The 17385-nt window shown below is 40.0% G+C and overlaps 1 long non-coding RNA gene across 1 annotated transcript; it reads right to left on the reverse strand.

The window, feature by feature from the left end:
* Positions 1–1474: 1474 nt before the first annotated feature.
* LOC132539301 (uncharacterized) lies at positions 1475–13081 on the reverse strand. The gene is made up of 2 exons (XR_009550557.1): positions 12945–13081; positions 1475–1668 (listed from the first exon to the last, which is right to left on the reverse strand). It is a non-coding gene; the product is annotated as an uncharacterized LOC132539301 (long non-coding RNA).
* Between the last annotated feature and the right edge of the window lie 4304 nt (positions 13082–17385).

Here is a 17385-nt window from a genome sequence, read left to right on the forward strand (position 1 = left end):
CTTTTTACCAGAGCACTGCTCCGCTCTGGCTTATCGTGGTGCTGGGTATTGAACCTGGGACTTTGGAGCCTCAGGCATGAGAGTCTCTTTGCATAACCATTATGCTATCTACCCCCACCCTGAGCTGTTTTCTAGTATAAAAGTTTGAAAATGAAATAAATGCTCATTATAGGAGATCATGGAATATCATATAGCTAGTAGAAAGAATGGATTAGAACTATACCATTGACTTGCAAAGATTTTGCATTATTCTTGAGTGAGAATTTCAAAATTAAAAAAATGTCCCATTTTTGTAAAATATTGACAACTCTGAGCACTGCTGGGATTTCTAGTAAAGTAAGAAAACTGACTAAAAGTGATTGTAAGAGAGCAACAGGAGGAGAGGAAGCGAAGGACTCAAGCAGAAACACAGCACTGCATTGCCTGTGGGCACCATATTTGCAGTGGCTTCACATCTACACAGCCTGTTTAAAGGGCCTGCTTGGAACTGCTCTGGTGCTAAGTGACTTAAAAAAGAAGCTCAAGACTGATATTTAGAGCTCTAAAAGCCACAGGCTCTTAAACAGGAAACTATTTGGGGAAAACAGGGAAATAAACTTTGTATTTTGTGTTAACTTGGAAACCAAGCACATTTTAAGATGTACCTGCTGCCATGGAGACTCTGGTGAATGGGGTCAGACTGCCCCTTCAGTTGGGAAAGTGACTGATCTCACAGAAGAGTTCCTACTCAGGGAAGTCTGGGAAAAGGAGTCTGGGATCCTTCCTACCCTACCCCCCCCCCCCCCCCCCCAAGACTAGAGCTCTGTTTAAGGGATTTCAGGCACCATAATACTATGTTACTTCTTCAAAAATACTACAAACCTTTTTTTTAACACTGCAAATATTTCAAACACATGTATAAATTACACAGTGATCTTAAAAAATACACTCATGGGGGCTGGGCGGTAGCACAGTGGGTTAAGCGCCTATGGTGCAAAGCGCATGGACTGGCGTAAGGATCCCAATTCGAGCCCCCAGCTCCCCACCTGCAGGGGGCGTCGCTTCCCAAGCGGTGAAGCAGGTCCTCGTGTATCTATCTTTCTCTCCTCTCTGTCTTCCCCTCCTCTTTCGATTTCTCTGTCTTACCCAACAACAACAACAGCTATAACAACAATAACAATAATAACAACCACAACAAGGGCAACAAAATGGGAAAAATAATCTCCAGGAGCAGTGGATTCGTAATGCAGGCACCAAACCCCAGTGATAATCCTGGAGACAAAAAAAATACATTCATAACTATACTATGCATACATTTTACAAGTGCAAGTCTCCTTATATATAATGATAAAACTTTAAAGCACTTTCATTAGTCTATTGCATTGAGAGTAAATGTGAAGGACTGTTTTCCTAGTAAATGTTGAGATAGAGTAAAATTGAAGTGGAAATATCATTCCAGAGTTCTTGAGTGTGTTAAGAGATGCTGACACATTGCTTTGGTAGAGACTTAGAACAAGCTATTTATTTCCAACAATGATTAAAGGTAGTGAAGTGATAACCACCTTTACAGATTTCTCTCATTTGCCAGAGAACCTTAGGGGAAGAGAAGGAGGCCTGACCAGTAGAGCCAGGCTGATAACCCATTGGTAGAGATTTTGCTTGGCAAGCCGGAAGTCCTCAGGTCAAAACCTACAAGAGAGGATGGGAACATTTAATATAGTAATTCTCTCAAACACATGTATAAATCATTTAGTAAACAAGTTATAACTGTACTGTACATATTTTTTTAGATTTTAAAAAATATTTATTCCTTTTTGTTGCCCTTGTTTTATTGTTGTAGTTATTATTGTTATTGATGATTTCATTGTTGTTGGATAGGACTGAGAGAAATGGAGAGAGGAGGGGAAGACGGAGACGGGGAGAGAAAGATAGACACCTGCAGACCTGCTTCACTGCCTGTGAAGTGACTCCACTGCAGGTGGGGAGCCGGGGGCTTGAACCGAGATCCTTGCACCAGTCCTTATACTATGTGCCACCTGGCTTAACCCACTGTGCAACCACCCGACTCCCCTGTGCGTATTTTAAAACCAAATCCACTTTAAATCTTCCCAAATTTAGCTTTGAAGCTTTTAAGCACTTTCTGTAGTCTATTGTAGTGACAATAAATTTGAAGGTTGCCTTTTCTTATGAAAGTCCATATAGAATTAAGTTACAGGGGGATATCATTCAAAAGTTCTTCAGTGTGTTGACCAGATGTGAAAACAGTGGCCAGTGAGTTATGAGTGTCAAGTGTTATTGAAACATTACATTGTCTCGACAGAGAAGTAGATCAAATGATTTATCTCATATAAAGTGATTAAAGGTATTGAAATTAGCATCATGTTCACAGCTTTCTCTCATTTCTAAGAGAGCATTAAGGCAAGAAAAGAAGGCTTGGCTCCTTGAGATAGGCTGGCAGCCTACTGGTTAGAGACCTTTTTTGGCAACCTAGAAGTCTTCAGGTTCAAAACCCAGCAGAAAGGAGGGAAACATTTAATATTGTAATTGTTTTAAATACATGAATCTATTATATAGTGATCTTTTAACAGTCAATTCATAACCATATTGTGCATATTTAGAAATCAAGTTGACTTCAAGTCTCTCTATATCTAGTGCTGAAACCTTAAGCATGCACTGTAGTTTATAGAAATAAGAGTAAATTTCCCTGGGCAGACGACCTCACCAATGTATCCTGGAGCCCCGCTTTCCCAGAGCTCTGCCTCACTAGGGAAAGAGAAAGACAGGCTGGGACTATAGATCGACCTGCCAACGCCCATGTTCAACGGAGAAGCAATTACAGAAGCCAGACCTCCTACCTTCTGCACCCCATACTGACCCTGGGTCCATACTCCCAGAAGAGTATAGGGAGTTAAAGAATAGGAAAGCTATTGGGTAGGGGATGGGATACAAAGTTCTGGTGGTGGGAATTGTACCTCTTTTATCCTATGGTCATGTCAGTGTTTCTGTTTTACAAATAAAATTTTAAAAAAGATAAATGAGAGTAAACTGGAAGGATACTTTTCCTAGTGAAAGTCCAGATAGAATCAAGTTAAAGTGGAAATATTGTACAAAGTTCTTGAGTATGTTGACCAAGGTATGAAAACATTGGCCAGTGTGTTGTTGCAGAGAAGGGCAGGACAGGGCAAAGGTTCCTTTCCCCCCAAACCTCTCCAAGAATTGGCGTTTCTATCTTTCCTAAAGTATGAAATTCTTTCAGTTATAAATGATATGTTCTAACAAATATAGATATATGTATAGCAAATGTAGATATATGTATTTATTTCTGTATATCTATATATGCATATCTCTATATATGTATGTATATCTGTCTATCTATCTATCTATCTATCTATCTATCTATCTATCTTATCTCCAGAGCATTGCTCAGCTCTGACTTATGGTGGTACAAGGGATTAAATTTGGGGCCTCATTTTTTCATGTTTATTGACCCTTTGTATCTCTTCTTTAGAGAAGATTATGTCAATGTTTTGGGTTTTCTAAGAAGTATAAGAAATAATTTTTTTTTCCTCCAGGGTTATTGTTGGGGTTTGGTGCCTGCACTATGAATCCACTGCTCCTGGAGGCCATTTTTTGCCATTTTTTCCCATTTCGTTGTCCTTGTTCTTGCCCTTGTTGCCGTTATTGCTATTGTTGTCATTTATATTGTTGTTAGATAGGACAGAGAGAAATCTAGAGAGGAGGGGAAGAAAGAGAGGGGGAGAGAAAGATAGGCAGCTTCAGACCTGCTTCACCACTTGTGAAACAACCCCCCTACAGGTGGAGGGGCTGGGGGCTCGAACCAGGATTCTTACACTGGTCCTTGTTCTTTGTGCCATGTGTGCTTAACCTGCTACACTACCACCCAGCCCCCAAGAAACAAATTCTTTAATCTTTCAGATACAAAGTTTGAATGCTTAGGGAAGCTCTTAATGTAATGAAGCTGTGATAACAAAATCAGAAATAACACTGACACAGAATACTGTTTTGATGTATCCATTTTTTTTTTAAAAGAAACCAGAACACTGATCAGCTCTGGCTTATGGTGGTCTGCTGATGGTTTAATGTGGGATCTTTGTTGCCCCAGGCATGAAATTTTTCTTTTTTGCATAACCATTATGTTATCTCCCAGCCCAGAATATGATTTTGAAATTTCACCTGGTATATTTTTTTTCTCAACAATTTATCTTTTTTTTAAAGACTTTATTTATTTATTTATTTATTTATGAAAAAGATAGGGGAGAGAGAGAAAGAACCAGACATCACTCTGGTACATGTGCTTCCAGGGATTGAACTCAGGACCTCATGCTTGAGAGTCTAGTGCCTTAGCCACTGAGTCACCTTCTGGACCACAACAATTTATCTTTAACTTTCATAGTCCTTCTGTCAGAAAGTTGGCCATAGCCAGGGACACCTATTCCATGGGAGAAGAGACAACTAGTGCTTTGAAAGAAAAAGTCACTGCTCAGTTAAGAGTCTTAAATATGACTTTCATAAATCCAGAAGGTGGATAATAAGGGGCCTGGCAGTAGCACACTGGGTTGAGTACACATGTCATCATGTACAAGGACTGACCTGGGTTCAAGCCTCTGTTCACAACTGCAAGGAAAGCTTCCTGAGAAGTGAAGTAGGGTGTTTCTCTTCCCTCTTGATTTCTCTGTCTCTGTCCAATAAATAATAAGTTAAATAGTTTTGTTTTTAAAGAAGATGGAAAATGAACCTGAAAGGTGACTTGCAAGATAGATAAAAGGACTTTCTTATCACCACCGAAGTTTGATCTTTACTCCAAAGTCTAAGTATGAAACATTGACCATGAAGTAAATATATAGCAGAAAACTATCAGACAATGGTCTGGACCATTTCTTGTTAAACTGTAAAGGGAATGATCTGCCCATTACTAGGGTATAAATCCAAGAGAGTAGCTCTCTGCACTCCCAGTAGAGTTAATTTCAGAGGAAGACACATCAAGATAAGAGAATTTGCTATCACAAGGCAGTTGATGACTTCTTCAGGTGCAGCCCAAATGTTCTTTTTGCTTCTTGGAGAAATCTGTGGTTAGAATGGCACCACAGACTCCAGCTTAGTGTTGTGGGAGAGTAGGAGTGACTGAAAGAGGGCCCTGGATTGGTGGACAATATCTGAGGGTCCTGAAGAGCACTGCTTGATACAGAGGACTTCAAGACTGAAAAATCTTGAGCCCACAGAGGAAAGTTTTTTTGTTTGTTTTATAATGAAACATGTCAGTTATAGCAGGATATAGAGAATGAAGACTTTGGAATACCAGTCAGGAGAAAGGTCACATTTGTCAACAGCGGGTGCTAGTATAAAACACAAAACTCCAGATAGGACCTTGTAGCCAGTAGAAGCTGCGTCAATACTAGTAGACACCTAGAAAGGAGAAATGCTTTACCACAGTAAATGCAGCAAGGTTGAAGACCAGTGCCCCAAGACTGTAAGTTAAGAAATAACTACTGGGGAGTCTGGCGGTAGCAGTGGGTTGGACTCACGTGGCACCAAGCACAAGGACCGAAGTAAGGATCCCGGTTCAAGACCCGGCTCCCCACCTGCGGGGGAGTCGCTTCACAGGTGATGAAGCAGGTCTGCAGGTGTCTATCTTTCTCCCCCCTCTCTGTCTTCCCCTCCTCTCCATTTCTCTCTATCCTATCCAACAACAATAATGACAACCACAACCATAAAACATCAAGGGCAACAAAATGGAAAAAATAGCCTCTAGGAGCAGTGGATTCGTGGTGCAGGCACCGAGGATCTCTGGAGGCAAAAAAAAAAAAAAAAAAAAAAATCACTACTGACATCAACCATAGACCAAAGAAGGCCAGATAATTTTCCTGTAAGTTGGCCACGACATATATGAGAGAATTCTGTGTAGTGAACTGATGAAATAGCCTGCAGCTTTGCTGTGTGCATGACCCACGTTGACCAGGAACACTGCCACACTGAAAGAAGCTTCAGTGCTGTAATTCTCTCTCCATCTCTCTTTCTCTCTCTCTCTCTCTCTCTCCCTCTATATCTATCTATCTGCCTGTCTCTGTCTAGAAGGAGGAGGAGGGAGGTGGTAAAGGAGGAGAAAGAGGAATAATAGTTTTGTATAGCAACATGCCATCTGGAGAAGAACAGAATAAAAGAGGAAGAATCCCTGTAGGAATAAGTAACTATCCAGAAAAAGGCCATCATTATTCATATTCATAATTTTTTGACAAGATTGAGATACCTGTTGAAGTTTTCTAACTCCATACTTTCTGATACTTGTTTTTGGAAATCTTGCTGATTGTTACCTTTGTATCTATGTATATGTTTTGCTTGTTATTTGTCCACAAGTTACTGACTAATATATACCACAAGGCCTGCATTTCAGGCTCTGTCCCATTATCACAAAATTCTGCTCTGGATATTTCAGACTTCTACCCACAGGCAGGACAGAGTTGGATCTGCTATAGCGATCACCCCTAAATCTGAATATCTGGCTGCTGCCCTAAGGGTCTGGAGATTGTGCATGGGATAACTAGAATATACTCAATATCTTATAGCATCAAAAGAATATACCTGCCATAATGACATTTGGTTATAGTTTTACCCTGATGTTTTCTCCCTTAGAAATGTATTCTGGGGAGTTGGGCGGTAGCAGCGGGTTAAGCACACGTGGCGCAAAGCGCAAGGAACTGGGTTCGACCCCCTGGCTCCCCACCTGCAGGGGATTTGCTTCACAAGCGGTGAAGCAAGTCTGCAGTTCTGCAGGGTTCTTTCTCTCCCCCTCCTCTCTCCATTTCTCAGTCCTATCCAACAACTATGACACCAGTAACAACAAACTATAAAACAACAAGGGCAACAAAAAGGAATAAATATTTTTTGAAAAAAGAAATGTATTCTAGGGGACCCAGCTGTAGCGCGCAGTGAGCTAAGCCAACATGGTGCAAAGTGCAAGGACTGGCAAGAGGATCCCGATTCAAGCCCTCAGCTCCCCACGTACAGGAAGGTCGCTTCACAAGCAGTGAAGCAGGTCTGCAGTTGTCTGCCTTTCTCTCCTCCTCTCTGTCTTCCCCTCCTCTCTCCATTTCTCTCTGTCCTATCCAAGAACAACAATAATAACAACAACAACGATAAATAACAAGGGCAACAAAAGGTGAAAAAAAGACTTTCAGGAGCAGTGGATTCCTAATGCAGGCACCGAGCCCCAGCGATAACCCTGGAGGCAAAAAAAAAAGTGTTATGTGTTGTCATAAAAAATGTATTCTGATCTTTGTCTCCTGTTATTTTGTTTGAACATCTACTTCTGATGTATATTATGTAATGTATAAGTTTTACAAATACTTCTTGAAGCTTGGGATGAGGGGGCATACAATTGAGATTGTCCTAGCTAGGGACATCATATGTGGGTATTCCTACCTGACCTTTCTTTTCTCTTTCTTTTTTTAAAAATTTGGATTTTTTTTTATTGATTTAATAATGATCGACAAGACCATAGGATAAGAGGGGTACAATTCCACACAGTTCCCACCACCAGAGTTCCATATGTCACCCCCTCCATCAGAAGCTTTCCTGTCTTTTATCCCTCTGGGAGCATGGACCCAGGATCATTATGGGGTGCAGAAGGTGGAAGGTCTGGCTTCTGTAATTCCTTCTCGGCTGAACATGGGCATTGGCAGGTCGATCCACGGTCCCAGCCCCTCTCTCTTTTTCCCTAGTGGGGCAGGCCTCTGGAGAGGTGGGGTTCTAGGACACATTGGTGAGGTCATCTCTCCAGTGAAGTTAGGTTGGCATCATAGTAGCATCTGCAACTTGGTGGCTGAAAAACCATTAAGATATGAAGCAGAAGAAATTGTTTAATAATCAGGAATCTAGAGGTAGGACTATAATAAATGAGATTTGGGGGTATCCATTTTGGAAAAGGCTAGTAGGTCTATTTTAGGTATATTTCAAGGGGTCCATGACCTTACTAATTTTTGTCTGTTCCCAACAGCTAACATGAAGGTAGGCTAAAGATATTGGCTGGGGAGATGGTGTCAGAGTTGGGAATAGGACTAGAAAGCTGTATCTGAGAAGAGAGTAACTCTCAAATATGGGAAAATATGTAAATATTATTAACTGTAAACCCCATCAATTTGATCTGGGTCCCTATTCAGTACCACCTGACATCTTCTGATCAACTGTATGGCAACTAACTGTGGTTACTTTCTCTCTACTCTGGAACTCATCTAATCTTGGGCCCCTGGCAATTGGCTAAGTTTCTCTCCACCTGTGCATTCCCCATAGACATCATCATTAGCAGCGCAAATTGGAAATAAACCTCTGTACTTGTTTCCTAGAGCTGCCAGAACAAATTACTACCAATTGTGAATTGGTAAAGTTCAATAATTTTTTTTTTTACAAATTAGATATAGGTGACAACAAAAATCATTGAAATCAATACTTCCTCAATAAAATGACATTGGAGTTTTAAAAATTAGATATAGATATTAAAGTGAGAATATTCACTCGGCGAATTGATTTTCTTTTCAGTCTTTTTTCCACTTAAGTTATATTTTCCTAAGGCATTTATCTTATTTTATTTTTTTATATTTATTTATTTTCCCTTTTGTTTCCCTTGTTTTTCATTGTTGTTGTAGTTATGATTGTTGTTATTGATGTCACCATTGTTGGATAAGACAGAGAGAAATGGAGAGAGGAGGGGAAGACAGAAAGGGGGAGAGAAAGACAGACACCTGCAGACCTGCTTCACTTCCTGTGAAGTGACTCCCCTGCTGGTGGGGAGCCGGAGGCTCTAACCTGGATCTTTCTCCAGTCCTTGTGCTTTGCACCACGTGCGCTTAACCCTCTTTCTCCAGTCCTTGTGCTTTGCACCACGTGCGCTTAACCCGCTGCGCATATGCCGGACTCCCCCTAAGTGCATTTCTAATACTTTTCTGATAAGTCTTTTAAAATAAATGTTTATTTATTTATTTTATAGAGACAGAGAGAAGGGAAGAGGAAATGGAGAGGGGAAGAGACAGAGAGACACCTGCAGCTCTACTTCACCACTTGTGAAGCTTCTTCCATACAGGCGGGGACCAGGGGACTGAACCTGGGTCCTTGCTTACTGTAATGTGTGCCCTTAACCAGGTGCACTACCACCTGGCCTCCATACTTTTCTTTAGAATAGTACATTATTATAGTCCACTACTTTTATCCCCATAGTCCCTATTCTCTTCCTTTAAAATAACAAATATCTATATCTACCTATATCTGTGAATATGTCTATATGCATACATCTACAGCTATATCCAAAGCACCACTTAGATTTGACTTATGGTGGTACAAGGGATTGAACCTAGGACCCCAGAACCTCATAATCATTATGCTAACAAAATACATTTTTTATTTTTATTTATTTTTTATTAAATATTTTATTTATTTATTGATGAGAAAGATAGGAGGAGAGACAGAAAGAACCAGACATCACTCTGGTACATGTGCACTGGGGCTTGAACTCAGGACCTCACGCTTGAGAGTCAAGCACTTTATCCACTGTGCCACCTCCCGGACAGCAAAAATACATTTTTTAAAATGTGAATTTTATTTAAAAATTTTTTTTAAATGTGTATTTATTTATGAGAGAGAGAGGAAATCAAATTTCTCTTCAGTACATGTAATGGTGGGATCAAACGAGACCTCATGTACTTAGGTCCATTGCTTTAGCCACTGTGCCACAACATCCTGGGCTGCAACAATAAGAATTCAAACTGTCAATGAAACAATGTGAGTACATATTATTTGAATACATATACTCAGAATGACTTTTGCATTTGTCAGTTCACATTAACATAGGATTGCCCATTTTGTACATACAAGGTATTATGCTAGATGCTGGAATATCATGCCAGCCCTTTGGTGGGCCCCAATTCAGGCATTATAATTCTTAAGATACAGTGTGGCAGAGGGGAATGGACTTTGAAGTCAGATAGGTTTGAGCTCTTCTTTTATCTATCATTTACAGTGACCATAGACAGAATGGCTAATGTTATTCAGGCCTATAATAGCAATGCCACAATATACAATGTGTTAGCTGGAGGGAAGTAATTAGTTTTGACTATAGGAAGGATAGACTTGAAAATAATTGATAAAGAAATAGAATTAGAGAGAAATTTTGAAACATAGGTAGAGTTGGGATTTGGGTGGTAGAGCAATGAGTTAAGCGCACGTTGCACAAAGCACAAGGACCGGCATAAGGATCCTGGTTCAAGCCCCCAGCTCCCTACCTGCAGGGGAGTTGCTTCACAGGCAGAGAAGCAGATCTGCAGGTATCTGTCTTTCTCTCCCCCTCTCTGTCTTCCCCTCCTCCCTCCATTTTTCTCTGTCCTAACTATGATGACATCAATAACAACAACAATAATAACTACAACAACAATAAAAAAACAAGTGCCTAGATATACACCAGTTTCTGTGAGAGAAAGCATATGTTCACACATATCCATAAACTACTGCAAAATATATACTTGAAAGCAGAAGTACACTAGAGTTTGCAGTGAGTACCCCCCTAACACTTCCTCTCCACTATTCCAAGCTTTGGGTCCATGATTGCTCAACAATTTGTTTGGCTTCGTATGTTAACTCTCTTTTCAGTCACCAGGTTCCAGATGTCATCAGGATGCCGGCCAGGCTTCCCTAGACTGAAGACCCCACCAATGTGTCCTGGAGCTCCACTTCCCCAGAGACCCACCCTACTAGGGAAAGAGAGAGGCAGACTGGGAGTATGGACCGACCAGTCAACGCCCATGTTCAGTGGGGAAGCAATTACAGAAGCCAGACCTTCCACCTTCTGCAACCCACAAGGACCCTGGGTCCATGCTCCCAGAGGGATAGAGAATGGGAAAGCTATCAGGGGAGGGGGTGGGAAATGGAGATTGGGTGGTGGGAATTGTGTGGAATTGTACCCCTCCTACCCTATGGTTTTTTAAATTAATCCTTTCTTAAATAAAAAATAAAAAAATAAAAATAAAAATAAATAAAACAAAAAACAAGTTCCACAAAAGGGAAAATAAATAAATATAAAAAAATTTAAAAAAAAAAAAGAAAGAAACATAGGTAGAGTTGCAGAAGCTGAACTAGAGCATAGTCAGGAACAAAAGAAAATTCTTAGGATTATAAATAAAAGATCCAAAGTCTAAATGTCAGTGGTTGGAAGGGGGCCTAACAGCTCTGTGTTAGAGTGCATGCCTTACGTATGGGAGCACCTGGGTTTAACCTCTGACACACCAATATAAAAAGAAAGTCAAATGATGAGTTCTACTGTATACATTTTGAAAGGGCAGGTGGGGAGATGGTCCAGTGGTTTAACATATGCCTGACAAACATGAGATTCTGGGCTTAATTTCCACAGGCAGATTAAAAATAAAAAGGCGGGGCTGGGTGGTGGCACATCTGGTTTAGTACACACATTACAAGGACCCAGGTTCAAATCCCTAGTCCCCACCTTCAGGGAGGAGAGTGTGGGGGGAAGCTTCACTAGAGGTAAAGCAATGCTTAGATGTCTCTCTCCCTTTCTACCTTCCCCTTCCCTCTTGATTTATCTCTGTCTCTATCAAATAAGTGAAATAATTTTTAAAAATAAAAATAAAGGGAGTCGGGCGGTAGCGCAGTGGGTTAAGCGCACGTGGCGCAAAGCTCAAGGACTGGCATAAGGATCCTGGTTCAAGCCCAGGGCTCCCCACCTGCAAGGGAGTTGCTTCACAGGTGGTGAAGCAGGTCTGCAGGTGTCTATCTTTCTCTCCCCTCTGTCTTCCCCTCCTCTCTCCATTTCTCTCTGTACTATCCAACAATGACGACATCAATAACAATAATAATAACTACAACAATAATAAAAACAAGGGCAACAAAAAGGAAATAAATAAATAAATATTAAAAAATAAAAATAAAAAGATATAAAGCTACAGCAGCAGCCTAGGAAGTGGCACTGTGGATAGAACACTGAATTCTTATACTTGAGCTCCTAAGTTTGATCTTCAGCATTGCATGTGCCAGAGTGATCTAGTTCTCTCTCTTTAATTAATAAATAGATACATCCATTAAAAAAAGTACCTGTGTCATATCGCTTAACTTTAACATTTAATCACTCCAATGAAGTGATTTTAAAAATAAAAAAGCACATTTAATCAGTATAAATACTATTCTATAAAACAACAGTAATTGTGCCTATATTTTATGAAATACTCAAGCGAATATTTTAGTGTTATGATCAAGTATAAATGCAAGTACTTTTTTTTTTAAAGATTTATTTATTATCGTAAGAGAAAAAAGGAAAGAAAACCAGAGCATTCAGGCTTGGCACATTCAGTGCTGAGGACCCCATGCACCCAAGTCCAACATTCTAGCCACTAGGACATATTACCTTCCATCCCCCCAGCAAAATAATCCAGACAATTGGAGTAAAAAATGGGCAGAAAAGATCCAAATAGGCTTTTTTTTTTTCTCCCCAAAGAAGACATACAGAAATGACCAGCAAGGATAAGAGAATATATTCAACCTCTGTAATCATCAGTAGTTAAAATAACAGTGAGAAATGTTCTTGGCAGGTATGGAAGTGAGATGCAATCACTGTAGTTTCAATACCAAGAAAGTGATTTCTTAATATGGATGTATTAAGGGGAGCACAGGGGCAAAACAAAGAAGGTATAAAAATGTAGCTTATAGAAATATTTCCTATATAAATAAGAAGCAGCATAATTTTTTTTTAAATAGGAAGCAGCACATATACAAGCAGTTAAATATCCAGTTGGGTTACTTACAATGTCCACTATTTCTAGCTGTGGGCAAAACAAAGAAGGTATATAAATGTAGCTTATAGAAATATTTCCTATATAACTAGGAAGCAGCATAATTTTTTTAAAATAGGAAGCAGCACATATACAAGCAGTTAAATATCCAGTTGGGTTACTTACAATGTCCACTATTTCTAGCTGTGGGAGCCGTATTTCAAAGCAGCTGGGTGGAATCTTGATTTAGAGTCCTGGGCAGTTTCCCTCTCCACAGGTGAAACTCCCACCAACTATCTCTAGCAGAGTCAATTTATATACATAAGTACACCATTTTTGTTTTTAGTTTGTTACTTTGACATGTTCTTTCCCTTAGAAGGACTTTTTTTTTTCAAAGTTAATAATTGCTAGACAATATAATAAGATGTTTGTCTTCTTGTGTGTAGTTCCAGAACTAGAGGGCCAGGCTGTACCCAGAATGACCCACTTGAGGAGAAAACACATTAATCTTACTGAGAATGGGAGGGCCAGTCCTCCCAAGGCCTGTTTGAATGTAACTATTTAACCACTTACAATACACTAAATAACTGTGACTATTCCGGTATATAGGGTACTTGTTCCAAAAGTGGCCAACTCATAGCAAGACACACTCCATCTTTATTATAGGTATTACCTCATACTTGTTAGAATGTCTATCTTCAAAGCCATAAGAGATAACACGTGTTGATGAGAACATGGAGAAATAGGGATCCTTTGTGCAATGTTGGTGGGAATATAAGTTGATAAAGTCATAGTGGAAAACAGTATGGAGACACCTCAATAAAATTAAAAACAGAACTAGTATAAGATCTAGTGATACCACATACGGGAATATATCCAAAGAAAACGTAAACACTATCTTGGGAAGATATCTCCATCCCTATTTCATAGCAACACTATTGCAATCGTAGAGTTGCAGAAACAGCCTAAATACCTAAATATCCACTGTTGGATGAATGGATATATATATATCTGCTATTCAGCAATACAAAATGAGGATATCCTGTCATTTTTGATAATGTGGAAAAACACTGAGGGCATTCTGCCAAGTAAAATAAAGTCAGAGAATAACAAATACTCTAAGGTCTCATATTTGAAATCTAAAAACAAAACAAAAACACCAAACTCGTATAGATACAAAATACACTCTTGGTTGCCAGAGATTAGAGATGGGGGAAGGATGAGATGTGGGTGGATAAAATTAGTGGAAGAGATCAACATGTACAAACTTCTAGTCACAAATGATGTTGATAGCTGTATTTCATATTTTGGCAATTCCTAGATTAGAGCTTATAATAAAAACTAAAAAAATTCTGGGGCCGGGTGGTGGTGCACCTGTTTGAACACATGCATTACAATGCACAAGAACCCGGGTTCGAGCTCCTGGTCTCCACCTGCAGGGGAAAAGCTTTGCAAGTGGTGAAGCAGGGCTGCAGGTGACTCTCTGTCTCTCTCCCTCTTGATTTCTGGCTGTCTCTATCCAATTAATAAAGATTTAAAAATTCTGTGTATGGGGAGAGATGATACCTATTTATTGTGATGACTGCTTTGTAATTAATTCAAATATCATTATGTGATACATATAAAACTAATATGTTACATGTCAATTATAACTCAAGTAAAAAATAAAGCAAATAGTTGGGGAATTCTATACATAGTTTTCTTAAATCCATTATGTTCTGTTCTTTAAACATAATTAAATCTTCTTATGTAATATTTTATTACTTATTTCCTATTTTATTTGATAGGACAGAGAGGATTTGAGGGAGGAGAAATAGAGAGGGAGTGAGAAAGATAGACACCTACAGAACTGATTTACTGCTCAGGAAGTTTCTCACCCTGTAGGTGAGGAATGGGGGCTCAAACCCTGGGTCCTGGTGCATTTTTTAAAATTATTATTTTATTAGTAATGTAATAATGATCAACAAGATTGTAGGATAAGAGGGGTATAATTCTACATAATCCCTACAACCAGAGCTTTGTAGTCCTATTACCAACTCTGACACCATCTTCCTAGACAATACTTTCAGCCCACCTGCACGTTAGCTATCGGACTCAGGCAAAAATTAGTAAAGTCATGGGCCCCTTGGAATATACCTCAAATAGACTTGCTGGCTTCTTTTAACATGAAAACCCCAAATCTCATCTGCTATATTCTTATCTTTAGGTTCCTGATTACTTAAAAATTTGTTCTGCTGGGAGTTGGGCTGTAGCGCAGGGGGTTAAGCGCAGGTGACGCAAAGCACAAGGACTGGCATAAGGATCCTGGTTCGAACCCTGGCTCCCCACCTGCAGGGGAGTCCCTTCACAGGCGGTGAAGCAGGTCTGCAGGTGTCTATCTTTCTCTCCTCCTCTCTGTCTTCCCCTCCTCTCTCCATTTCTCTCTGTCCTATCCAACAACAACGACAACAACAATAATAACTACAACAATAAAACAACAAGGGCAACAAAAGGGAATAAATAAATAAAATAAAATATTTAAAAAATTTGTTCTGATTTTTATTTTATTTTATTTTATTTTATTTTGCCTCCAGGGCTACAGCTGGGACTTGGTGCCTGCACTACAAATCCTCTGCTACTGGCTGTCATCTTTTTTCCATTATTATTATTGTTGTTGCTGCTGTTGTGTTGTTGGATAGGACAGAGAAAAATTGAGAGAGGAGGGGAAGACAGAGAAGAGGAGAGAAAGACAACTGCTGACCTGCTTCACTGCTGGCAAAGTGAGGAGAGCCTGCAAGCGGGGTGCCGGGGGCTTGAACTGGGATGGGATCCCTGTGCTGGTCTATGTGCTTTGCCACCTTAACCAAGTGCGCCACCTCGAGGCCTCTCTGCTTTATATCTTTTTCTTTTCTTTTCCTTTCTTTTTTTTTTTTTTTTTTTGCCTCTAGGATTATTGCTGGAGATTGGTGCCTGCACCAGGAATCCACTGCTCCTGGAGGCTATGTTCCCCCTTTTGTTGCCCTTGCTGTTTTATCGTTGTTGTGGTTATTATTATTGTTGTTATTGATGCCATTGTTGTTGGATAGGACAGAAAGAAATGGAGAGAGGAGGGAAAATGGAGAGGGGCAGAGAAAGACACTTGCAGACCTGCTTCACCCTTTGTGAAGCGACTCCCCTGCAGGTGGGGAGCCTGGGGCTCTAACCAGGATCCTTGCTCCTGACCCTTCACTTGGTGCCATGTGTGCTTAACCTGCTGCGCTACCACTCAACTCCCTCTGTTTTGTATCTTAATGCTTTTCAGCCACCAAGTTGCAGATGCTACTTTGTCACCAACCTGACTTCTATGGGCAGATAACCTCACCAATGTGTCCTAGAACCCCAGTTCCCCAGAGCTCAGCCCCACCAGGAAAAGATAGAAACAGGCTGGGGGTATGGATCACCCATCAACGCCCATGTCCTGGTGCATGCTACCATGTGAGCTCTACCTACTGTGCTACTGCCGGGTCCTTTGTAATTAAATCTTGCATAGTTTTAAGTCGAACTAGTTTAACTTAGTTTTAAGTGGACTGTTTCTCAGTATGAGAAACAGCTTAATTGCCAGAGATTTTTCTTTGTTATTGCATGCAATGTTTTTTTTTTTTTAGAAAGATTGAATGTTCCTGAACAAATGTAACTTTTTTCAAATACCCATTAATCTTGTTCCTTATAAAAAATACATTTGGATACTTGCTAATCAGGGGACTTAGGAATTTGTAAGAACAATTAGACCCCTTTATGTGGCCAGTATAGAACAGTGTGCACTCTAGCGCTTGTTCAAGACACCCTATTGCAATATAGCTAGAGGGCTGGTGAATCACTCACTTGAATAGTGTACTACTTTACCATTTCCTATCCAGCTTCAAGCCCGGCCTCTACTGCATTGAAGGGAAGGATCAGTGCTCAGAGAGCTGTGGAAGAGAGAGAGAGAGGAAAAGGGAGCTAGAAAATATGAAAACTTTTGTTTATATATTTAACTTAAAATTTTAAAATTCTACTTATACAAGTGACATGCTGGCTTTTTGTTAGTTTTGTTTGCCACTAAGACTTTGCCAGGGCTTCTGTCCTATTTACTTTTTTAAAAAAAATATTTATTTATTTATTAAATAGAGACAGTCTGGAATGGAGATTAAGGGGGAGGCAGAGGGGAAGAGAGACAGAAAGACACCTACAGCCCTGCTCCACCACTTCCACAACTTTCCTCCTGCAGATGGGGACTGGGGGCTTGAACTTAGGTCCTTGAGCATTGTAATATGTGCATTCATCCAGGTACGCCACCACAGGCCCCCCTAATTACTTCATTAGAACACTTTTGACTTTTAACCACAAACAGAAACAGACAGAGACGGATAGAAGCAGAGAGATCCTGGGGCCAGGTGTGCACTTTACTGAGTGAGTTGTCTCCTGACCTCTTTATACTTTATTAGGGTAATAGTTACAGTACATTTACCTGTAGATCTAGACATAGTTCATAATTCATTGCATCTATAAGTATTGGAAGACGTGCCTCATTATTTTCTTCTTTTAAGATTTTTATTAGTGATTTACAAGATTATAAAGTTTTGTGCTGGTCTGGGAGGTGGCACAGTGGATAAACCATTGGATTTTCAAC

Source organism: Erinaceus europaeus, chromosome 7 (genome assembly GCF_950295315.1).
Source record: "Erinaceus europaeus chromosome 7, mEriEur2.1, whole genome shotgun sequence".
Classification (NCBI taxonomy): domain Eukaryota; kingdom Metazoa; phylum Chordata; class Mammalia; order Eulipotyphla; family Erinaceidae; genus Erinaceus; species Erinaceus europaeus.